The sequence below is a fragment of the Balaenoptera acutorostrata genome, chromosome 3 (assembly GCF_949987535.1).
Source record: "Balaenoptera acutorostrata chromosome 3, mBalAcu1.1, whole genome shotgun sequence".
NCBI lineage: Eukaryota > Metazoa > Chordata > Mammalia > Artiodactyla > Balaenopteridae > Balaenoptera > Balaenoptera acutorostrata.
This window is the reverse complement of record NC_080066.1, coordinates 65,981,637-65,994,585: the sequence shown is the minus strand read 5'-3', so window position 1 is coordinate 65,994,585 and position 12,949 is coordinate 65,981,637. Positions and strand designations below refer to the sequence as shown.

Genomic DNA, 12,949 nt, shown 5'->3' with positions numbered 1-12,949 from the left:
TTCAGACTAGATCACTCAGAGTTGTTATTGTTTCTGAGTCTTCAAATCCACAAGGTGACCTGTTGGTAAATTATTATTCTCTCTAATAATAGTAATAGCCTCAGCACTAATCCCTGGCATGCTCATGTCGATGTAACAAGGTGGTCTCACCCCTCTCTTCTCAGCCCTACATACAGAAGAGAGGCAGGGAGCATTCCCTTCCCACTGCCACTGCTCCTGGTGGGTGGGGGAGTGGTGTAAAGGACCCTGCCCCCTGTTTTGGGAGGCTGTTGACAGTGAGGGACTTGGAGCCTAGAGGACTCTGAATGGGGCCAGCAAAATCCCCATGCATGGGCATGCTGCAGGATGCACAGAGATGTACAGGTCGCCACCAGCGGAGGGCGCTCATCAGAAAGCAACCAGCCCAGTGCAGCATCACCTGGGACTTTCTTACTTAGCAGCCCAGGCTATCCCAGACCAGTTCACTTGGAACTTCTAGGGCTGGGGCCTGTGTGGTAGTTTTCAAAGCTTCCCAGGTGGTTCAGATGTGCATCCAGGCTGAGACCCACCCTACTGAGGTCCCTCTGGTGATGAACCTTGCTGGGCAGTCTCTTGATGCTGACTCCTTCTCGTGAGGTTCTCTGGTTAGGCTCACCCGCTGCCCCTCTGACCTCCTCTGGGGTCAGGCTTTGCCCACTCAAGGAATCCTAGTGCCCCAGGGGCAGAAGTAGCCACAGTTCATAGCCTCTTGTGCCCTTACAGAGATATTCTGCAGTATTTGTAGACAAAGGTCAGCATCACAGTACACACTGTTCGACATTGGCTGCTTTATTCTTGTTCCTGATGGCAGAGTTCTCCATGGCTTCATGCAACCAGTCTGCTGTTGTGCCAGATATTTTCCTCTTGCCCCTCCAGACCCTTTGGCTGCCCTTTCCATCCCTCTGTCCGCCTGCAGGAGGCTCTATATGGATTGTATCATCAGGCCTCCCTCCTCCTGGTTTCCCATTGGGTTCAGCCAGGGGGAAGCTCAACGTGAGACAGGAAGGTGAGAGGAGAGTGAGGTTGGGGTATTTATTCCCTTGCCTCACTTCTTACTTCTTAGGTGCTTTTTCTACGTGACCGTTTCCTTTCAGGTTTCAGCAATCTCTCCCTCCCCTTGTCCCGTTGGGCCAAGGGGCCTCTCCTTCACTCTTATGTCCTAAGTTAGTACACTATGCAAGTGATCCTCAAAGTGTGACTGCTAGACCAGCAGAATCAACATCACCTGGAAACTTAGAAATGTAGACTCCCAGGCCAGCCCCAGACCGAGTGATTCAGACCCTCTGGGGATGGGGGTCCAGCAGTGTGTGTTTTAAGTCCTCTGGGGGATTCTGATGCACAGTTAAGTTTGAGAACCACTGCCCTAAGCCTTCTTGTTTTGCCTTAATTTGCTAATAATCCCTTTATTAAGCCCTCCTCAAATTGTCACAATTTGAACCTGCCATCTGTTTCCCTGCCTGATGTACCTGTTGACACACATTTAGGTTTGCTGTTCCAAACAGTTGTGATCTTTGTTTATAGATCTCTGCACATATATATGAGCTTATAAGTAGAATTAAATTCCTTCAAATAGCATAGGATGTGTATTTTAAATTTCAATAGCTATTGCCAAATTTGTTCCCCAAAAAGGTTGTCCCAATTTGCTATTTTCTAAACTGGTCTCTAGTTATTTCACATTGTAGTACCTCTTCCAGTGGCTATTAATTGACCAGACAGTGGCAGTGTGTCAGGGTCATACTTCTCAGACTTGGGTGCACACAGATCACCTGCAGATCTCGTTAAATGCAGATCCTGATTTGGGAGGTCTGGGGTGGGGCCTGAGAGTCTGCATTTTTAACAAGTTCCCAGGTGATCCAGGTCTGTGCTGGTCCTGAATAACAAGGAGTTAGAGAGTAAGCATAACGTAATGGCTAAGAAATAGGCTTTGGGTTTAAATCCCCAGTCAACCACATACGGTGACTTTTGGCAAGTTTCTTAATCTCCTTGAGCCTCAGTTTCTTCATCAATAAAGTGGGGATTGGATCACAGGTTTTATGATGATCAAATAAGGTAACACATGTATATAAAGTACTTAGCAAAGGGCTTGACACATCACTGACATTCCACAAATGGGAGCTCAGATTCTTCTTTGCCCCACCCCTGCCTATTCCTGATGGTTATTTGCCCCACGTTCTGTCTGTTGCTGATACGTAGCTGCCCTTAACTCCCCTCAAACAGCTTCCAGTGTCCCAGACTGGCAGCTTCTCCAGAAGGTTCTGCTTATCTTCAAGTCAGCCCCCGGATCCTAAGCAATAGCTGGAACCCAGTACTATTCTGCTTTAGCATCTTTAGAGCGGAACTTGTGGCCAAGTCACTGCCAGACCCTCTGCTGAGCCATTGTTCCACTAGTTCAAGAAACGTTGGAGACATTCGCTTTTAGTCAAGTGAGCCTTAGGGAGCACCAGCTGCCCCAGCAGTCTCCCAGGCAGGCATCTAATCCATCTTTTTCTTTAGAATGATCGTAATCCTAATGAAAACCTTTAGGAAAGTCTCTAATCCTTCTTTTCTTTTGGATGAGCTTAAGGGAACCCCCCAGTGGCGTCCTCCCATTTGGAGCAAAAGGTAGAGCGCCTGAATTACTCCCAGCAAAATCTAAACTCAGCTTTCTAGGGAACTTGGCCATGTGCAATCTTGCCTACAGATGCCACTCATAGCCCGTGGGGATATATATGCAAATTGTCCCCTAAAATAGCGCAGTTCACCCAGGTAAACATGTAAATCATTTGTAATACAGATCCTTCTTTACAAACATTTCAAAAACCAGAGCCATGAGTTCATGGCATTGAGAAGAGGGCTCAGACCCGCACGGGGCCAGCCAGAGCCAGCTGCCCGAGAGTGGGTCCCTGACGGGCTTGCCTCATTCTTCTGTGTAATGTGGAGTGGAGTAAGAGCATGAACAGACAGCCAGGAAAACTGCGAGCATGTGTGGAAATGGCTTTGAAGTTGCCCAGAGGAGTCCAGAAGTGGAGGAAGTGGATGTGCTGCACCACAGGCCCCGGGTCTTGAATTCATTTTCCCCACACTGCCCGCAGCTCTTGTGCCAGGAGGATGAACGGACGGGCGAATAGCAAGAGACACTTGAAAGTTCCGGGAGGGGTATGGAGGCCACATTGGGAGCCTCACGCTGCAAGTTACAGAAAAAGAAATAAAAGCTGCTGCTTCCGTTACTTCTTGAGCAGCTCTCTTATCTGTGGGTCCTCGGCCCCTTCCATTTTCGCCCCCTTAGCTGGGTCCGCTCATCCTCCACTGTCGTGCTGGTGATTCTCCAGTCTTCATCACTAGCCCAGATCTCCCTCCCAATCTCCTGCCCTGCGTCTCCAGCTGAACGTCCCTCCAGAGCCCCGCCATCAGCATCCCTAAGACCGCTCTCCAGCCCTGCTCCTCTTTCTCTGTTTCCCACTCCCAAGTAAGGCTTCATGTGAAAACAGTGTTCTGCAGCTTAATAAATGATTACAAACAGTCATTCTGCTTGCTTCCAAATCCGTCCCTGGATCAGGTGCAGTGCAGCAGAGCTGTGTGACCAGATCAAATTGTTCTGGTCCCCAAGGAAGAGGGCTTAGGCTCTCAGCCTGCTTTGAGGGCTGTTGTTAAAAACAGCCCCATGAAACTGCTAGCTGGCTCTGTGCAGTGTTTTCTTGAAGATGTTGTTCATTACATTCCACAGCAGCCTTTTAATGAGGACCCAAGGAAGAGATTTCCCTCAGGTTTAGCTGAGTAGAATTAGCTGTCTTTGTACTGAGCAATCAGCCGACTCTGGTCCTGTGAATCCTGTGTCATATTGCTGATCACAGCAGAAAGTTCAGAGCTTACCTCTAGCAAGTACATGAGAAGGTGTATTATGTGTTGTGTGCTAACTCCACTCCTGGCTTTGTTATGTCTTCATCTACTTATTTAAATTTATGTGATCTTGTATTATAACATATATTTATTTAAGATTGGATATCAAATATAAAGGATTATACCTTCCATTCTCATATTTTTTAAAATGAACATGCACATACGGTGTCTATAGAGAGACATTTATTAAGTAGAAAGATGCAGCTTTTAGTGGAGAACATGATTTGGTGGATTCTTTCCAAACTATGTACTAAATAGTGACAAAATCAAAGTAACAGCATTTTTAGTAACCTGTTATAAAATAGTGCAGCACTGTGAGGAGAGATTTAGATCTTGGACTTCAATTGGAGAGAATGTCAGTTGTAGGTAGCAGCCAAAATTCAAGTCCCTTTTATGTGGCTTAAAGCACACACACTCACTCTAATTATGTAACATGTAACAAAAATATTGGGGACCATTTTCTGATAATGGGAGGTCCCTGGCAACCAAATGAGTGTTTGCAAGGCACATGAACCATATGGACTTTCTTCCAGACACTGGGCAGTGTAGCAAAGTGCTCTAAGACCTGTCCTTCCCGTGCTTCCCTAACGGGCCATTAGAGAAAGGGACTATTTGCTGGTTAACAGAGATGAAAGTTTCTGTCATTTTCCTGCAAGTGAACAGGTCTTTAATATTTCCTGAAACCACAGGTCTGCTTCGTGTCTTGTAACTGAAACAACTATAATCCTTAACACCAGAGAGCAGTGGGCCCCCAGTAGTACAATGGCAGTCCAAGGGAGCAAAAACACCTGCAGAAAAATTAGGCAGGACATTTTTTGCAAACCATGTCTGGAATCTGTAAATGCTAGCTGATCACTGGCAGGTTTTTTTGTTTTTTCCTTTTGTTTTAGTCAAATGTTTGCAATGACTCTGCTGTACCTGAGTGAGGTATTTGATGGAGATAGTTCACACGAATTCCCAGGAGATTTAAATACCATTCTCCACATCCATTTGTCAGTGTTATTTATCATGTTCATAGCTTCTGTTTCTGATGCCAAATCTTAGTCCTTTTAATTGGGTAAGCTTTCTTTTTCCCTGACACTAATGAACTTATTTTTATTAGAGTCTGCCCTTTCCCAGTCAGTGCTTCTGGATTTGGGGTTTTACGGACTGATCAAGAGCAAATCATCAAGTTAGAGGTGGGAGAGAAGGTCAACCTTACCTTTGGGAAACCGTATGAAGACTAATTCACAGATATGCTACTCAGAATCTGAAGCAAAGGCTTTTTATTGGTTGAGGTAGGAGATGGACAAATTTGAGGAACAACAGGTTGGACTGTTTTTAGTACTTTGATGGGAATTTGGTTTAATTTTTGAAGCACATTTCAAACTTTAGTTGCCAGATTTTTAAAAAACATACCTCTAACTCTCTAGGAAAAGAAAACTTTTTTCCTCTGGAAGGCCAATAATACCTGACAAATTATATCCAGAATTCTATACAAGCTTTAATTGATTTTCTAAATGAAATAACTTTATTGTTTTAATTCTGACTTAAAATTGCTATAAGCTTATTTTTGATACAAAAAATCAGATGTTCATAAAAAAGAAAGTGAAAATATTTATATTCTTACCACTCAGAGAGAAACACTGCTAACATTTGGTATATTTCTTTTCAGGCTCTTTCCTATACACGTAAACACATATATGTATATATATTTTGTATAAGAAAGGATTCATGCTATACATAAAATGTTTATAACTTGCCTTTTTCTTAATATGTTTTAGATACTTTCCATGTCAATATGTACATAGGTCAGTATCATTAATAATAATGACTATCGGGACTTCCCTGGCGATCCAGTGGTTAAGACTCGAGGGGGCACGGGTTTGATCCCCGGTCGGGGAACTAAGATCCCGCATGCCGCGTGGCGCAGCCAAATAATAATAATAATGATAATAATAATAATGACTGTTGAATGCTCCATTATATGTATCACAATTTATTAAATTCCTTAGTTTTTGATATTTAGGTTGTGTATCAGTCACCTATGGTCATAATAATGCTGTGTAACAGACAACCACAAAAATCTCAGTGCCCTGTAGAAATAAGCATTACTTCTTACTCATGAGTTTACAGACTGGCTGCGGTGGCACTGGTGGTACATAATGATGTAGATGGGGAGGCTCTGATCCATGAGTCTGTCATTCCCCCTCCTGGGATTTTCTCACACTGATGCCAGCTAGTGTTGTATGTTTTCTCATAGTGATGACAAACGTGCAAGGGTGAAAACCCAATTGCACAAATGCTTGTCAAGCCTTGGGTTGCATCCTGGTCATGAATATTTCATTCGCCAAAGAAAATCACTGGTCCAGCCTGAATTCAGGGGGTAGGAAGTACACTGGGTCCACAGAGAGGGACATAGGAAGAGTATATATTTCCAAACATGAATCTAATATACCACATTGGCTTCATTTTTCATTATTGGAAGCACTGCCGTGAACACTCCTATGCTTACAGTTTGCACACATGATTGATTTTTTTTTTTTAGGATAAATTCATAGAAGTGAAAATTGGTCAGGGGTCAAAGCATATATAAAGTTTTGATTTTTATACATGTGACCGGACTGCCTTTGTTAGACTTGTTTAAAAACAAAACTGTTGTCTAGGAATGATTTTTTTTACTGATGTTTGTGAGATTGTTTTGGGGAGAGGAGAAAGGAGGCTATTCACTAAGCCAAAAAACAACAACAAAATACCTGTACTTGATTGAGAGGAAAAAAGCTCCAATGATGACAAATTTTGCCTTTAAATATAACCTTTAGACTTTGTGAAATAAGAAGCCCCAGTTAGATCCAGGGCAAGGTATTCTGATGACTTTGGAATATCATACTGTTAAACTCGTATGGAAAGTACTGAAAGATATCTATAACTTCTAAGTATATTATAGAATTTGAGTTGTTCCTTTATATATATATACGTATATATATATTTTTTTCTTGGTGTTTCTAGCCATTCTTTGAAAATGCATCCTTTTAGCTTTTAACACCAGAAAAGTGGCCCAGAACCATGGGTGCCCTTCCCAAAGTCCAACATCAATGTGGGGTTTAAAAGAAATGATCCCTACTCCTTCTGACCGTACTCTGATCACAAAAGGGCCTAAGATAACAGCCATATCAATTAGTAATGTGATTGGCTTCAAGTAATAGTAACCAACAGAGTCGCTTAAACCAAGAGGGATTTGTTTTCCTCTCATAACAAAAAGTCTAAAGTTAGGCACTAACCAAAGTTGTTGTTCAGTACTTTAACAACCATATCATCTCTACTGATTCCCTTGGCCTTTCTCCCATGGTCAGGGATGGCCAACCGTCATCTCTGAGTTCAAGACAGAAAGAAGGATGGAAAGGGGAGTACTGCAACCTAAGTGTCCATCATCGGATGAATGGATAAAGAAGATGTGGCACATATATACAATGGAATATTACTCAGCCATAAAAAGAAATGAAATGGAGGTATTTGTAGTGAGGTGGATGGAGTTAGAGTCTGTCATACAGAGTGAAGTAAGTCAGAAAGAGAAAAACAATTAGAGTATGCTAACACATATCACATATATATGGAATCTAAGGAAAAAAAAAAAAAAAAGGTCATGAGGAACCTAGTGGCAAGACGGGAATAAAGACACAGACCTACTAGAGAATGGACTTGAGGATATGGGGAGGGGGAGGGGTGAGATGTGACAGGGTGAGAGAGTATCATGGACATATATACACTACCAAATGTAAAATAGATAGCTAGTGGGAAGCAGTCGCATAGCACAGGGAGATCAGCTCGGTGCTTTGTGACCACCTAGAGGGGTGGGATAGGGAGGGTGGGAGGGAGGGAGACGCAAGAGGGAAGAGATATGGGAACATACGTATATGTATAACTGATTCACTTTGTTATAAAGCAGAAACTAACACACCATTGTAAAGCAATTATACTCCAATAAAGATGTTAAAAAAAAAAAAAGAAAGAAAGAAAGGGGAGTACTGTAAGTTTTCATAGGAAAGCAAAACTTTCCCATTACTGCTACCTCCAGCTAATTCCAACTTATATGTCATCGGCCAGAACTGTTGGCATGCCCATCCCTAGCTATGAGGGAGACTGGGAGAGTGAATGTTTCTGTTGAAGACATCAAAAAAAGAAGGGGGTTGAGAATAGGTATTGGATTGCCAATAAAAAATGTCTTACACAACAAGGAATACAAAATATTAAAGAGCTATAAGAGCACCATCCAGGGATAGACAGGGAGCCAAGGGAGAAGGTACAGAGGCCAAGCTGGGCTGACTGAAGTCTTGAGTCCTTCAGCCTTGTTCCAAGGTATCAGATACCTCAATTCTTCTTGAATACCTTCTTCTTAAACTTCCCCAAAACTTTATATATTTGAATATATGTAAATGTATGGTTTATATCTTATTTGATATATTGGTATCAAAATGGATAAGAAATTACTAATGCTAATTACTGATATTTGGCTTTTGACTGGACATTTTATTTAAGTGAGAGTGATGTTCTTAAACTTGGTCAAGTGGAGCGAGAGGCAGCGCCTGTGTCATGAGAAGAGCATTTGATGGCAGTTTGCTTAGGAAAGTAACTTGAACTTTCACAGCCTCAGTTTCTTCTTCTGGGGAATGGAGACGGCAGCCTCTTTGCCTACCTCATAGTGTTGTGAGCAAAATGTAACAAATGAGAAAGGTCACGGTAAACAATTATGGGCCCTTCCAGTGTGTCCCTGTCTATTTCTCAGTGGGCCCATCAAATAGCTCTTCCCTGAGCCTGGACTTCCTCAAGATTTGAAACCGTGATGGAGACCAGACTGCTCCCCAAAGGGAGCTTTTGAAGTATTTTCCTGCAAAATTCCTAAAGCTCTGACCACCGGGGAAATCCTGCTGATCTCACTGGTTCCACCAGCACAGCTGAATGGTGAAGAGCATCCCTGGAGAATGGTTCTACGTTTCTAAATTAGCTCTCAGAAAGGCCCACATGCTGTTGTTTCCATGAGTAACATCAGAATAAACTGGCCGTGGATCTCTTCCTAAATTGTTTTTCCGATGAAATAGGTACTATTATTATTCCAAATTTAAATTCGAGGAAACCAAGGCTCAGAAAGATTATGTGTTTTAACCAAGATCTGGCTTTTAAACCAGATCTGCCTTATCCGAAGGCAGAGCTCTTAGCCTCAGCTCCTATCAGGGGTCAGAGGTGACATCATCAACATCAAAATTCTCGTCTTCCTCCTCCTTCTCCTCATTATCCTTTAAGCACACCGTTTATCTTACATAACCCCCTCTTCTCACCTCTGAGGTTGGTTGAACTGTGAGTTTCTTAGCCCCAGTTTACAGGTGAGGAAACTGAGGCTTCGAGACATGAAGTCATCCATCTGTGATGCTACAGGGAGTTCATGATTGAGGGAGACCTGAAGTCAAGATTCTCCTTCCCAGACAGTTGGAAGCATTCTAATTTAAAAGAGGTCGTGGCTAGTGGGAAGCAGCCGCATAGCACGGGGAGATCAGCTCGGTGCTTTGTGGCCACCTAGAGGGGTGGGGTAGGGAGGGTGGGAGGGAGGGAGACGCAAGAGGGAAGAGATATGGGGATATATGTCTATGTATAACTGATTCACTCTGTTATAAAGCAGAAACTAACACACCATTGTAAAGCAATTATACTCCAATAAAGAGGTTTAAAAACAAAAAAAAAAGGTCGTGGCACAGAGAACAGACTGGTGGTTGCCAAGGGGGAGGGGCTTGGGGGAGGGATGGAGTGGGAGCTTGGGGTGAGCAGATGTAGGCTCTTATATATAAAATGGATAAACAACAAGGTCCTACGGTATAGCACAGAGAACTATATTCAATATCCTACTATAAACCATAATGGAAAAGAATATGAAAAAAAGAATGTATGTATATGTATAACTGAATCACTTTGCTGTACATAGGAATTAACACAACATTGTAAATCAACTATACTTCAATTTTAGAAATTGAAAAAATAAATAAATAAAAGAGATCATGGGTTTCTGACAAAAGGTTTGGTCCCGGTTCATAAAATATGCAATCTGTTTGAATTCACTGAAGATTTCCCATCTTCTCTGAAACAGACGTCTGGCCAGTGGCCTCCGCTCTCCTGACTCTTGCTGACCTGCTCAATGACATTCAACAAACGTTTAAACCAATCTGTGCCTTCATGTATGCCATTTCTCCACTGTTTTCCTGAGCTCCACTAGAAGCTAGTGTTTCCAGATTTGGAAGGAAGAGGGCAGGGCTGGGGAAGGGTGTTTTATGAGTAACCACCACTGCCCCTCCTGCTATCCTCATTAATGTTAATGGTTTTTTCTAGGCCTCATTGGCTCAACATATGTATATTTTTTTCTGCCATTATTCAGCTGACCTGATTCTCATCAGCACAGTGCGGAGCCCTAGATGAGGAACCGGAAGACACAGGTTCTAGGCCAAGGTCTCCACCTCTGGACCTTAGATCCTTTTCCCTAAGCTGACATGGTTGAACTGGAAACCCTCTAAGGAATTTCTCTGTGATTCATTTCCCTCCTTGGGCAGAGTTACAATTCACCATCATTGACTATTTTTGGCTCAAAATTATTGTGGTTCAGTGGTAGGAGAGGAACTTATTGCAAATTCATCTTTAAAGTGTTTTGAGATCATTAACAGAAAATTGAGCTCACCATTGCTTCTAGAGCATTTGATTTTACCAACCTTGCCAGGCAGAGGGAGTCCTGAGTGAAGTGGAATTTGGAGTCAGAAGTGCCTGGAGATCCCAGACTCCTCCTCCTCCCACCTTCTATGAAGGGGAGACCACAGCCCAGGTCGCCCCACTTTTAAGAACAAAACAGAGCATACAACTGTGTTTTCTATATTATTTTATGATTACTTTCATAGAATGGCAAATCTTTATTAATATATATTTTAGTGTTACTCCTATAAAATTAGTGACCATGTGTATCAGCAATGCATACCATTTTCTTTGTGGTCGAGCTCAGTTACTACTACAGCTCAGTGACAAGTTCTTTTTTCAGCCTGTGGAAATAATTACATCGTCAAATACCACTTCATGATTAAAAACTTTTCTAACCAGTAATAGCTTCCCTTTCACAGTAATTACTTGTGGCAAGTATCCTTTTTTTTTAGAAAATAAATGCTGAACAAACTCAGATCAGATCATTTTTTCCTCTCCTGCTAAAATAATTGCATGAGTAAGAGGTGACTCCAGTTTGGGGGATGTTTGTAGTTTTATATATTGCATGGTATTCAGTCTTCAGAACCCTTAGACACCCTCCTCTGCAGCTTGAAATGTTTCTCTTTCTCAGAGTCAGGGCTGAAATGGATACAGCTTCCTTTAAAATCAGCTCTCTTTAATTCTTCCTTCCTGGGTGATAGTAAGCCCTCGATTTTACACATTTTTCTTTAGCAGCTGTAGTTTCTCCCCCTTTACTATTTTGAGGTTCCAAATCCAGTTCCAGTTATGTGACCTTGGGGAAGTTAAACTCAGGCTCAGTTTAAAAAACTGGGAATAATGATTTTACCCCACAGGCTGGTTGTGGGAATTATATGAGAAATTTACATTTTAGGAGAGTGGCTGGTACATAATTAGCTCAGTCAGTGTTCATTCTCCCACTTACTTATTGTTTTTCTATTTTGGCTTATGGCATACAGGTGGTGCTCACATCCTACCGTGAGCATTGGAGCCAGTTGCCTACCTCCCTGATACAAAGCTTCTTTTCTACTTTTTGTTTTTATTTTTTCCTATTCTTTCCTCTATTTCTATAAACATTTTAGACAGAGTTTTTAAAAGTCTCTTTCAGACTGGCCTCTTATCTGCTATTCCTGCTTGTGAATTCCCTTATTTTGAGTGCTAATGCCAGCTCATGGTTGGATATTTCTCCCATGCTTTGCAATTTTGGAGTCGAGCTGGTTCAGCAGGAATCGTTTTCCCTGAACAACCCATTTGTCCTGTGTTCAAGAGGAGTACCTATGGGAAGATTTTGAATTTACCTTTCTGGGGTGCTACAGATTTCTCCATGGGCCATGTTTTATGTTAACTTCTGTTTTTCAAGACAACACCAATTGAGTGGTTCCCCACTGGTTCATAAAACTTCCAGTTTATGCTGAGAAAACCCCTCAGGTCCAGCTTCTTTTCTGCCTAGGAGGAGGTTGGCTATAGTCTCAATTGTGGACAGTTTTAAAACTGTATTCGTATCTCATCCTTGCAGGGTTTATTAGGGTCTGGTACCACTGCAAGACTTTCAGCTTTATGCCAGCATGACATCCTGACTTTGTGTTTCCTCTTTATTTCTGATGCCTCAGGATTTCCCTTTCTTATTCTGAATGTGGCTGTGTGGGATTTTGTGTATATATGTATTTTATCCAATTTAACAGTGTGCTTGGAGCAGGAAGATCAGCTTTTTGCATCAGTTCACCTCCCTGTAATCAGGTGAGAAGTTCTGTGCCTCTCTTTGGGCACTGAAATGAGTGGCTTTTGGTAACAGTTGCTGACTGGTTTTCAGACTCACTATTCCGTGGAAACTGCTTTCTTGAAGGTCAGCAGTAACCTCTTTGTTGCTAAATCTAGTTGCCTTTTCTGAGCCTCAGTATACATAGATTTTTGGGAGTATTTTTATAGTAATTGCAAGAAATTGTCAACCAGAATATGAGGTCACAAGTAGTGTGGTAAAGAACAATTCTTGTTTGACTTATGTTTGCAATCCGCCTGAAGCCCAGCACAGAATCTTGTACGTAGATATTTGTCTAGTTCCAAGGAGGTAAAACCATTGATACTTATATTAAGATCATGTTAAATGTACACAATCCAAGAACACGGCATGACTTTACATTGTCCAAGTGTTCTCTTGGAACCTTTGGAAATATTTTAAATATTTTTATAAGTAACTTTTACACTTCTTAATTTATGTGTATTTTAATCTTTTTACTGCTGTTGTAAATGGAAGCTTTTTTTTCCCCATTATATCTTCAGTCTGGTTATTATTTGTAAATATGAAAGTTATTTAATTCTGTATAATTTTTCTACT

The 12,949-nt window shown here is 41.9% G+C and overlaps 1 protein-coding gene across 2 annotated transcripts in view; it reads left to right on the top strand.

The window, feature by feature from the left end:
• THSD4 (thrombospondin type 1 domain containing 4) overlaps nt 1–12,949 on the top strand; it is a 584,405-nt gene that overhangs the window by 315,015 nt on the left and 256,441 nt on the right. The gene's annotated exons all lie outside the window — the stretch shown is intronic.